The sequence below is a fragment of the Oncorhynchus nerka genome, linkage group LG28 (genome assembly GCF_034236695.1).
Source record: "Oncorhynchus nerka isolate Pitt River linkage group LG28, Oner_Uvic_2.0, whole genome shotgun sequence".
Lineage (NCBI taxonomy): Eukaryota > Metazoa > Chordata > Actinopteri > Salmoniformes > Salmonidae > Oncorhynchus > Oncorhynchus nerka.
The window spans coordinates 72601417-72613674 of NC_088423.1; the positions used below are offsets into that span (position 1 = coordinate 72601417).

The 12258-nt window shown below is 41.3% G+C and overlaps 1 protein-coding gene across 2 annotated transcripts in view; it reads left to right on the forward strand.

Moving 5' to 3' along the window:
• Positions 1-12258, forward strand: part of LOC115113649 (unconventional myosin-Ie-like) — a 76543-nt gene that overhangs the window by 10817 nt on the left and 53468 nt on the right. The gene's annotated exons all lie outside the window — the stretch shown is intronic.

Consider the following 12258-nt stretch of genomic DNA (forward strand, 5'->3'; position numbering starts at 1 on the left):
AACTATGAAATAACACATGGAATCATGTAGTAACCAAAAAAGTGTTAAACAATTCAAAATATTTTATATTTGAGATTATTCAAAATAGCCACCCTTTTGGCCTTGATGACAGCTTTGCACACTTGGCATTCTCTCAACCAGATTCATGAGGTAATCACCTGGAATGCATTTAAATTAACAGGTGCCTTGTTAATTTGTGCAATTTCTTTCCTTCTTAATGCGTTTTTAGCCAATCAGTTGTGTTGTGACAGAAGATAGCCATATTTGGTAAAATACCAAGTCCATATTCTGGCAAGAACAGCTCAAATAATCAAAGAGAAACGACAGTCCATCATTACTTTAAGACATGAAGGTCAGTCAATCCGGGAAATTTCAAAAACGTTGAAAGTTTCTTCAAGTGCAGTTGCAAAACCCATCAAGCGCTATGATAACTGGCTCTCATGAGGACCGCCACAGTAAAGGAAGACCCAGAGTTACCTCTGCTGTAGAGTTCATTAGTGTTACCAGCCTCAGAAATTGTAGACCAAATAAATGCTTCACACAGTTCAAGTAACAGACACATCTCAACATCAACTGTTTAGAGGATACATGGTTGAATTGCTGCAAAGAAACCACTACTAAAGGACACAAATAATAAGAGACTTGCTTAGGCCAAGAAACACGAGCAATGGACATTAGACCGGTGGAAATCTGTTGGTCTGATGAGTCCAAATGGGATAATTTTGGTTCCAACCGCCATGTCTTTGTGAGAAGCAGAATAGGTGAACGGATGATCTCTGCATGTGTGGTTCCCAACCGTGAAGCATGGGGAGGAGTTGTGGGGGTGCTTTGCCAGTGACACTGTCTGTGATTTATTTACAATTCTAGGCACACTTAACCAACATGGCTACCACAGCATTCTGCAGCGATACGCCATCCCATCTGGTTTGCGCTTAGTCCCACTATCATTTGTTCTTCAACAGGACAATGACCCAAAACCCACCTCCAGGCTGTGTAAGGGCTATTTGACTAAGGAGAGTGATGGAATGCTGCATCAGATGACCTGGCCTCCACAATCACCTGACCTTAGTTTGGGATGAGTTGGACCACAGAGTGAAGGAAAAGCAGCCAACAAGTGCGCATCATATTTGGGAACTCCGTTGGAAAAGCAATCCTCATGAAGCTGGTTGAGAGAATGCCAAAAGTGTGCAAAGCTGTCATCAAGGCAAAGGGGGGCTACTTTGAAGAATATAAAATATATTTTGATTTGTTTGACACTCTTTTTGGTTACTACATGATTCCATATGTGTTATTTCATATTTTTAATGGCTTCACTATTATTCTACAATGTAGAAAATAGTACAAATAAAGAAAAACCATTGAATGAGTAGGTGTCCAAACTTTTGACTGGTACTGTGTGTGTGTGTGTGTGTGTGTGTGTGTGTGTGTGTGTATATATATGTCTTAACTGTCCATATCACTGAACCAAACATCAACTGTAACCCTCAATGAAAATATCTAAATGGTGTGATGTAGCTCTGCAATACTATAGTGATCAACACAATATAAGATTAATATCAGAGAATCAAGAGATCGTCAGCTGGAAATCATTGGAACTGTGTTATATTATTCCCTTCAAAGCTGGAGAGGACTACAAACAGCCTACTGCAACATCTATCATTTTTTATTATTTTCACATTTTTACTGCACAAAAACCCTTTGAAAGAACATTTTATGAGAAATGTGTCTAAAGGATTGCAGTGAAATCTGGTATGTGATTTTGTGACAGTGAAGCTGATTGTGATTCATTAAGGTTGTCTTTGTGGAATGTAAATGTTTGTCATTGGATTAATTGTGTATATTCAGAACAGTAAGTCATGAAGCTGTATTTGGGATCACTTTTCAGTGTGTGTGTGTCTGTAGCAGTGACTGAGTTTGAGCTCTCTTCCATTTCTTTTTTTTTAGACCTGGTCAGCTGCTTGGGCTGTTCAGACACAAAGTAAGTCGGTGACAAAACAAAGTATTCCAAAAATAAGTATTTTATATTAGTTCTCTCTGGGCATGTGGTGTGGAAACACAGTGATAGACAGCAGCCTCATACCCAGTCCCAGACAGACTGTAAATGGATGGGTGTGTAAAGTAAAGGTCTGTGCCAGTGTTCTGTTGGGTGAGCCAGGTTATTGCCAGTGTTCTGTTGGGTGAGCCAGGTTATTGCCAGTGTTCTGTTGGGTGAGCCAGGTTATTGCCAGTGTTCTGTTGGGTGAGCCAGGTTATTGCCAGTGTTCTGTTGGGTGAGCCAGGTTATTGTGTTCTGTTGGGTGAGTCAGGTTATTACCAGTGTTCTGTTGGGTGAGCCAGGTTATTACCAGTGTTCTGTTGGGTGAGCCAGGTTATTACCAGTGTTCTGTTGGGTGAGCCAGGTTATTACCAGTGTTCTGTTGAGCCAGGTTATTACCAGTGTTCTGTTGGGTGAGCCAGGTTATTACCAGTGTTCTGTTGGGTGAGCCAGGTTATTACCAGTGTTCTGTTGGGTGAGCCAGGTTATTACCAGTGTTCTGTTGGGTGAGCCAGGTTATTACCAGTGTTCTGCCAGTGTTCTGTTGGGTGAGCTGTTGGGTGAGGTGTTCTGTTGGGTGAGCCAGGTTATTACCAGTGTTCTGTTGGGTGAGCCAGGTTATTACCAGTGTTCTGTTGGGTGAGCCAGGTTATTGCCAGTGTTCTGTTGGGTGAGCCAGGCTATTGCCAGTGTTCTGTTGGGTGAGCCAGGCTATTGCCAGTGTTCTGTTGGGTGAGCCAGGTTATTACCAGTGTTCTGTTGGGTGAGCCAGGTTATTACCAGTGTTCTGTTGGGTGAGCCAGGTTATTACCAGTGTTCTGTTGGGTGAGCCAGGTTATTACCAGTGTTCTGTTGGGTGAGCCAGGTTATTAGGCCATACTTGGGGAGGGTGGAATGCTTTCTGGTGAGAGGCCGTTGTTGATGACTTCCTGAGTGTTTAACGTCAGCTCAGATGGGAGTTGTGTTGCTCTTGGTTGTCAGCCAGCACCCATTTCCCTGAGTGGCTGGGAGTAAGATGCTCTAGCCAGCATCGTTAGTCTGCCTGTTTTCTATACCATCAGGTGTACACACGGCCTTTCATCTCTCTGATGCTACCGTCCTGGGAGCCATGCTAGATGTTAGCATTTAGGATAAATGATCACCCAATCTGGCTCTACGGTTCCCAGGACATCTGTTTTTTTAATGCACCCAGTTGATTTTGAGTTTGACTATGGTGTATAATCGCTTTAAAAAAAAAAAAAACATCCCAAAAATAGATGGCAGAATATTTAATAAAGCTCCCACATGTCTGGCTTTGATTAACTTCTCAGTTATGCTTCCCTTTTGTGGGCTGCTATCTCTTAAAAGCCGTTGTGCTTCTGTATGAATCTGTCAAACTTGGTTTAGGCAGAGCAGTTTTATGGCAGGCTGTAATTTGTGCACTCTAGTAGTGGACTTACTATACAGATTTTGCACCTAGTGTGGCTTCCTCTCTGTATATGTACACAGCAGCAGCAGGGCCCAAAAAACAAATATTGATTTGTATAGAAGTCGCTTTGTGTTAGTTCACCTCTGTCGGACAGCTTATCACACAGCTGATGTTATTGACACAGGCGGTTTATGTGTCTTTGTGTCCTCTTAGTGAAATGAATGCGTTCTCTGCTGTTGCCCTGTCGGACTGCTCACTACGTCGGGTAGAGGTTGACCGAATTAATATGCATTGTCGATTTTTCAAGTTTTCATAACAATCGGTAATCGCCATTTTTGGACGCTGATTATGGCTGATTACATTGCAATCCACGAGGAGACTGCGTGGCAGGCTGACTACGCATTATGCGAGTGCAGCAAGGAGTCAAGGTAAGTAGCTAGCTAGCATTAAACTTATCTTATAAAAAACAATCTTCACATAATCACTAGTTAACTACACGTGGTTGATGATATTACTAGGTTAACTAGTTTGTCCTGTGTTGCATATAATCAATGCTGTACCTGTTAATTTCTCATCAAATCACAGCCTACTTCGCCAAACAGGGGATGATTTAACAAAAGGGCATTTGCGAAAAAAGCACAATCGTTGCACGAATGTACCTAACCATAAACATCAATGCCTTTCCTAAAATCAATACACAGAAGTATATATTTTTAAGCCTGCATATTTAGTTCAAATAAATTCCGGTAGCAGGCAATATTAACTAGGGAAATTGTTTCACTTCTCTTACGTTCAGTACAAGCAGAGTCAGGGTATATGCAACAGTTTGGGCCACCTGGCTCGTTGTGAACTAATTTGCCAGAATTTGACATAATAATGACATAACATTGAAGGTTGTGTAATGTAACAGCAATATTTAGACTTATGGATGCCACCTGTTTGATAAATACGGAATGGTTCCGTATTTCACTGAAAGAATAAACGTTTTGTTTTTGAAAATGATAGTTTCCGGGTTTGACCATATTAATGGCCTAAGTCTCTTATTTCTGTGTGTTTATTATAATTAAGTCTATGATTTGATAGAGCAGTCTGACTGAGCAGTGGTAGGCAGCAGCAGGCTCGTACGCATTCATTCAAACTTTACTGCGTTTGCCAGCGGCTCTTAGCAATGCTTGAAGCACAGCGCTGTTTATGATTTCAAGCCTATCAACTCCTGAGATTAGGCTTGGCAATACTAAAGTGTCTATTAGAACATAAAATAGTCAACGGTATATAAAATGCGAATTGCATAGAGAGAAATAGTTGACGTGTCATAATTCCTATAATAACTACAACCTAAAACTTTTTAACTGGGAATATTGAACCACCAGTTTTCATATGTTCTGAGCAAGGAACTTAAATGTTAGCTTTTTTACATGGCACATATTGCACTTTTACTTTCTATGTTTTTGCATTATTTAAACCAAATTGAGCATGTTTCATTATTTATTTGAGACTAAATATATTTTATTTATGTATTTATATTAAGTGAAAATAAAAGTGTTAATTGTTGTAATTGTCATTATTACTATCCTATCTAAATGGGCCAATTTTTAATTGGTATCGGCTTTTTTTTGGTCCTCCAATAATCTGGATCATAATCGGTCAACCTCTATTTTCCCCCTGAAAGGACTGGTTCATAAGCGGAGGAATGAACTTGGTGGAGCCAAAGGAGGAAAATGAACCATACATCCAATGTATAAACTGGGCCCTTATTCTATTTATACCAGGAACAAGCACAAGGCATGCTTTTCTACACACCCAGCCAGCCACACCCCTTATGACGAGGTTCTCTTTCACATTTCTTTCTGACACGTCACACCACCACCGCCTGTATCCCTCCTGTTCTGTCACTATCGAAGATATCTCTCTCACTCTCTGTTGCGGTGATAAAAATCCAGACGCTGAAAGCACTCAATGTGTCTTAGAGAATATACATCCACCTAGCTTTGCTCCAGCCACACAATTTAACAGTGTCTGACCTTCACAGACCTATCCCACAGTAACTTGAGGCATCTGGGCTCATTTCAGCCGTGTTATGCCACAGCAGTACTGGGCCCAGGACCCAGACAGTTTTGGTACACATTGTAAAAACAACTCCTGCTGCATTGATGTGTTTTCGAGTGAGTGGCCCTCCTTCTTCTCCTTCTCCTATTCAGGAGTTTTCCTGTCTAGGCCTGGGAGGTACTTTGTCATATATCTGTTTCAATGGGCCAATTAGTCCAGGCCATAACCCATGACTGCTTCTGGGCTAAAGCCTCACTAATTCAGAGGATGGTTTTTCTGTTTATGGCAATTGACTCTCCTCCTGTCAACAGTCTTATCACAAGAGGAGATACCTCCTGTATCAGTAAGAAGTTTGGTGTCTCAGACCCTGAGGATGGAGTCTTTACCATGTCATGAAAGATTTCTAAGGTCTATCTTCAAGATACCCAGTGGATATTGAAGGGTGTATTGCATTTATGAGAAGTGGTTGGCTCCTGACTAGCAGGTGATTTCACAGCTGAGAAACAGTATTTGGTATAATCCTTCAGTCATAGGGGTTTTCTTTTGAAAAAACATAATTTAGAGTGGTAATTTATACTATTAAAAACACTTTGCTAACTGGCAGTGTTGTAGCTTGACATTTTATTCCAATACTGACTCCTAGAGTTCTACCCATATCCCTTATGAATGAGTATGAATGTCAGACCACCCAGATGTGTTCCACAGTAAAGGGATATTGAATGACCGTATAGCAGGGGTCCCCAATTACATTCAGCTGTGGGCCAATTTCTCCTTGAGTGGATGATCGGGGGGCCGGAACACCGCAAGAATCCCAAACAGATAGTATTTGACAAAAACAAAAAGATTTCAAACCTTGATTACATTGGGATAAAACCACATATGCCTCTCTATTTATGCATAGGAAACCTGGGAACAGATATCCTACATTTAAAATGACTTCGAGCTGATTTCCTGGTGATTTTTATTTTTACAGTCTTTTATGTCCAACAACAAATGTTTTTTTGGGGGGGATAACTAAAATCACCCAGGGGCTGAATTTGGCCCACGGGGTGCCTATTGGGGAACTCTGCAGTATGGTATTACTTGTTGGGAATGGGAGGGTATCCCTGCAGGTGTCACACCTCACACCATGGCATTTTCTTATCAGCCATGTTTACAGGAGATAATTGAGGTCTACCTGATTTTAGAGAGAGTGAAGGTTGTTGCCGCAGCAATGTTAGGCAGTGCCATGGGACCCACTTAGGAGATCTAGTTCAGGGAAATTCTATGTGTGGCACTCATCTACCCGGTAATGTATGGAAAGCTGAAAAAGAAGGATGGAAGGTTCTCTTTGACAGAGAGAGCAAACCACCATACAAAAACTGAGACCAGGGAGATATTGTCTTTGCAAAAATGTATAATTTCTATTGTAGGCGCTGAACATTTGCAAAGATTCCCTTCCTATAGGAGGGCTCCTAGCTGGAAGCTGTGTAACAAACCTGAGACTGGTCTGGACAAATAGCAGCCACTGTGTGGCACAGAAAATCATTGGTACGAATGAGAGCCTGCTGCAAATGGGTTGTTTACGTTCAAGCTGCAAGAAAAATAGTGTGGCTGTTCTTAAGAGTAGGCCTACCCACAGTGACATCTAGCCACCCTATACCATAGCATGTGATTTTACATGTAATTATTATTTTTTGTGTGGCTAGAAGTGAATCTTATCATAAACATTGTCATGTATTTAAGGGGGACTTATAAACGGTAGATGTATTCTCGTGAAATATGACATTTCACATGCGTTTCCATGGATTCAGTACATAGGAGGATTCTCTCTTTTGAAACCTCTCCTTCAGTCTCAGCTTACACATCTCCTTACCTCTCTGTTTGTTCTCCCTGGGGAGGACACAGGCACCCAGCTACCCAGCCCTACCTAGCCCTGCCCTGCAGGCTACAGCTGTCTCCAGTTCACACTACCCTCAGCTACTATCTAGAGTTGATTTAGTACAATTGTGTAACAAACTCTTTGAAAAATAGGGCCTCTTTTCACTTGTCTTATGTAAAAGCTTATTCAACATGTACGTCAGCCCTGGCCCAGATAAACAGTATAAGAACTTAGACAGTTAAGGAGTAGTGGTGGTTTTCTCTGCATTATTGATGTTGATATATCTTTTCTAAGCAGGTGACTTCAGGGTAAGTTGCACAGCAGAATGAGAGAAGCACTGCAGCCTGGATTTTCATGTCTACCACCTACACCTAATAGATATAGACCAAACTGCATGTTTACAGGTGTTAATGTCTCTGACCAACACTGAATTGACTCATCGGTGTAAGTCATATTTTCATGCCCATGAGCTTTGGTAGCGGGGACTGTTTCCACTGGCATTGGGCTCTGGGTATTTTTATTAATGGGGAGTTATGGCTGCCAGGCTAAGAGACTCAGACGGGGTCAGAAATGTTTTTACTTATTGACACGAGACAACTATTAGTCCAAGTCTGGGTAGTGTTCTTAGGCTTGGCATGGATGTCTCCTCTACTGGCATGGTGCTGAGCAATGGCGAAGTTGTCTGGACCCTGGGTGTTGCTGCCATGGTGACCATGGTCCAGCTGAGGAAGAGGCTACTGTCTAGGGTGCTCTGTGACCCTAATGAATATCCCATCCCATGGAGAAGCGGTGCATGGCAACAGCCCCACACTGCTGCTTATTGTTACTTCTCTTTTCTCATCTTGAAATACCCCGGATGATGATTCAGACTGTTCAGATTACTGTCTCTAATATTAGAGACACCACAGTATTCTCAATCATCATCCAGGGTTTTTCAACCTCTCTCTTTGATTGCTTTGTTTTCTCCTCTTGATTTGTGGAAGGTTTACTCTCTGTCAGCACTCTGTTCCTGGCACTGCTCTGAAATGAGTGGTTTTTAAAAGTGCAGATTCAGCAGTTGATCCAGAGCAGTGATAGAGTCCAGGTGGAAGCACTGCTTAGTGTTGGCCTTCATTTAGTTCTATTTAGTTTGTCTGTTAAAGGGGCAATCCGGAGTTGAAATAACAACAATGCGCCCCTTTTTCAGTAAATACTTGAGAGATGGCTGGAGAAACCACTCTCAAATATAATGTTGACATCCATGATCTCAACATTATAGTTTCAACCATGTTTTGAGGCTATACAGTGTTTGTTTACATTTACTTTGTTTCCAAACATTAAAGTAAAACAAGCTGATATCCTGGGTTCTGAAAGGGTACGACAGTTTAACTAAAAGCTCATGAGGCATTTATAAGTCACAGTCTTCAAGAATCAATTAGTACACACCAAAGATGGATGTTACAACTGCAAAGGTCATAGCTGATATATGGCTGACCTGGCTGTGACCCGGGATCATGGAGACAGGAAGTACTAACTGACATCATGCCTTCCAATGCTAGATATAGTGTGGGTGGTGTGGAGGATCACAGTATTTTCTTCAAGGTTTGGGGTGGTTGGGATTTTTTTAATCAACCAAATGCATGATGGCATTTCATACTGTAAGACTTAGTATATGTGCATCTGTCCAAAGCTTCTCAAATCTGTTTAAATTAAATCAAAAATTGTTTATAAAATCCTAATCCTTCTCTGGGAAAGGAAACCTGACTCCGAATGGAGCTGCTTTCAGAAATCAGGTCAACTGAACTACTACATGGTAGCACATGTATGCACTTATCCAACCCTTGCATGAACAAAATACATTTGTAGCCTGATCCTGGCCACATCCCAAGCAATATCCACCAAGATTGTTACTGGAAAGAGATCCAGTTCTATAGTAGAGTGCAGCACCAGAAAGTGGTCTTCTTAACACATGGTGGGCTCTGTGTCAAATCCAAGGTTGGAAAAGGAGAACAGAGTAACAGTGGGGAATGGGAGAGGGTGTCGCCTGTTGTACTGAATCAAACCCAGCCATTTCTCGAACTCCGCTCTGCACTATCCATATATGGTAATGGTATTTGCATGAAAAAAATCATGACATTATGAATCTGGGGCTGGTGCAGAAATTCCTCAACTGCTGTCGGGGTAACTTTTTAAGGAAAAGGTCTGGTCCCAAACCTGGGAGACTATAAGGAGTTGATTGTTATTTCAGAGAGTGAAGGAGATCAAGTCATGAATCAGGTTAATCCTAGATCGCTTTGGACAGAGGTTCCAATCATACTTCCTGGGATCAAGGTTGTTTTGACATCTGTGAAACACATAATATGTGACTGGAATTGTACAGAAGCAAAGATCATTAGTTATGACTGATGCTCTGTATTATGCTGTTACTAAGGGCGGTCTGTGTGTAGAAGGTGGTTGTTAAGATGTGCTCAAAGTGAAGTCAGATATTATTGGTAGCTCCCAGTTCCATCTGTCCCCCTAAGGGACTGTATGCTCTCCAACCTCCAGCACTGACTGACTCACCTCAACTTTTCCACTAACCTGGGGAATCACTTACCAGAGAGAACAGCTTCCTGCTCTAGGCTAGATCTCAGTCAAAGCACACAGGTAGGTTTCAACCAGAGCCATATATTAGCAGTTTATAGCACAGCATCCAACAAGCAGTCAGTGATTGGCTTTATAACCACTGTCATCAATAAGCCATTATACATTCTTATCAATGTATATAAACCATTTTATTGGTGTGTTAGCAAATGATTGAAAACATCTCAAAGTACCCAATGTTCTCCTCTAACCCCCATGGAAAATACCCTGAACTTTTGGCTCCTGTGTTTCCGGCTTATGTCCTCTCCCTCTTCAAGTAGAACATTATCATTCCCAACAAAGCAGCAACAGGATAAATATAGCACTCTAAATAGCTTAGGGTGGTACTTCATTTTCATTTGTGGATGTAGGGTTGTGTCCTACAGCATATATGGTGTAGGATTTGCCTGGGGTTGTGCTATAGATCTGGGCTGTTTTTATGCGTATTTGTGGTGGGCTCAACTGCGACATCTGTAGTAGATTCCAAGCTCAATGCAGTTAATGTCATTGCTACTGCATTAGAGCATGACAATGAGATGAAGCTGATGTGTTGGATTTCAGATGAGTATGGAAATATAACAGAGAAGCTCAGTATAATATGACATTATTCATTGTTATTGATCAACTAGTCCTTTTTTTCTGAATGTTTAGGATCGCTGCCTGGAAGACTGGACTGTTTCTCCTGTGTAAAGGTCTCTGTGATCCTCTGACTTGGCTCATGCTTTATCAAGAGTCTGACTCACCCTTACTCAGATGGACTCACATACTTTGATTGTGATGTACTCAAACATGGAAATGCAGTAAAACAAATAAGCTGTCTGTGACTAGGTGAAAAAAATCTTTCTAAGCCCAACCTTCATATCATAATCGCTACACACAGCCTACATCATTGTCACCATATTAGCTAACGTCATAGTCAACATAGCTACTAGAACTAACATGTTAATAATCATGCAGTACAGTCAGCAAGCAGTTACACCGGTGGGCCTCGTGGTAATAAATTAATAAAACCAAAAGTTTACCTTCACTTGGAAGCAGGGATTAAAATTAACACCTGCCACGTGCCAAATGCGGGTAGATTTAGGCATTGGCAGGTAAGTCTATTAATCTATTTTAGAATAAGGCTGTAACATAACAAAATGTGGAAAAGGGGAAGGGGAAGGGGTCTGAATACTTTCCGAATGCACTGTTTATTTTCAAATTCCTGAGACACCAATTTCCCAGTGTCCCATCAATATTCTTTTCATTTGCACATCATCTCCAGCGAGGTGTTTATGAGCTCCCAGGGTATGGAATCACATGTAATGCACCCTGCTTAGCGCGCCAATGAGAAGCCAAATCAGCCTTTTCTTCTTCTGTTTAAAAAAAAAGTAGTAAAACATGATAATGGGAACCGTCTGGGAAAATTAATGGAGCAGTAATTTATGTCTTGGCTCCTGAGTGAAAATGCACATAGAAATAGTCTGAGAAGCTATTAACATTACTCACTATGTTCCATGCTAAGAGTGAGTCTGTAAAGAGAGGTTGTGGTATTTATTTTGTTGGTGTAAAAATAAATTGAGCCAACGTTAAGGGTTCATTTGAGCAGTCTCTCTGCTTGACTTTGTACAAGTCAATTATTGAAAGTTACCATGGCTTTCCATTGGTGTATTAAATCTACTGTGGTGTTACTTTATATTACTGTAATGTCACCATGGTTTTGCTCTGTGTTGCTTTGGTAGAGAAAGTACATCTTAGTGCAACTGTACTTTTTGTCTGTGATTGTCACATTGCACCATTCAGTCTGTTGTAGCCTATGGAATCTGAAATGTGGAAGTGTTGCTGCCATCTAATCTATGCACCAGCCCTTTCCAATCTGAACCACTTAAAAAGTTGAAACATAGCATTCCAGAACCAGGAAGAAAAAACAGGCATAGAAATACAAATCGTTCAGCCGTATGTAAAGCTGCCCTCCAGTTCAAAGGTAAACTCAAATAGAATAGGAAGGATTTAAAATGCTCTTTCTCAGTGGAATCAGGAGGCAAACAATGTGTTAACTGGCATTGAGATGTGTCCAGTGTTGACTAATTTTCTGGATCTGGTCTGTGGCTTTGATTGGTTCTCCATCCAGGAGAATAAGACTCACTCCTCACAGCACATTGTAATCCTTTCCTCAGTAGCCAGATGACATTGACTCACATGATGAATGGCCTAAGCTTTCTGGAGACCTGCTCTCAGAAAAGAAAATCCAACTGGAAGAGAGGGGGAGGGAGGTAAAGGGAAAGGTCTGACAGTAGTCAGAACACAACATTAAAGAGCCAGCAACAC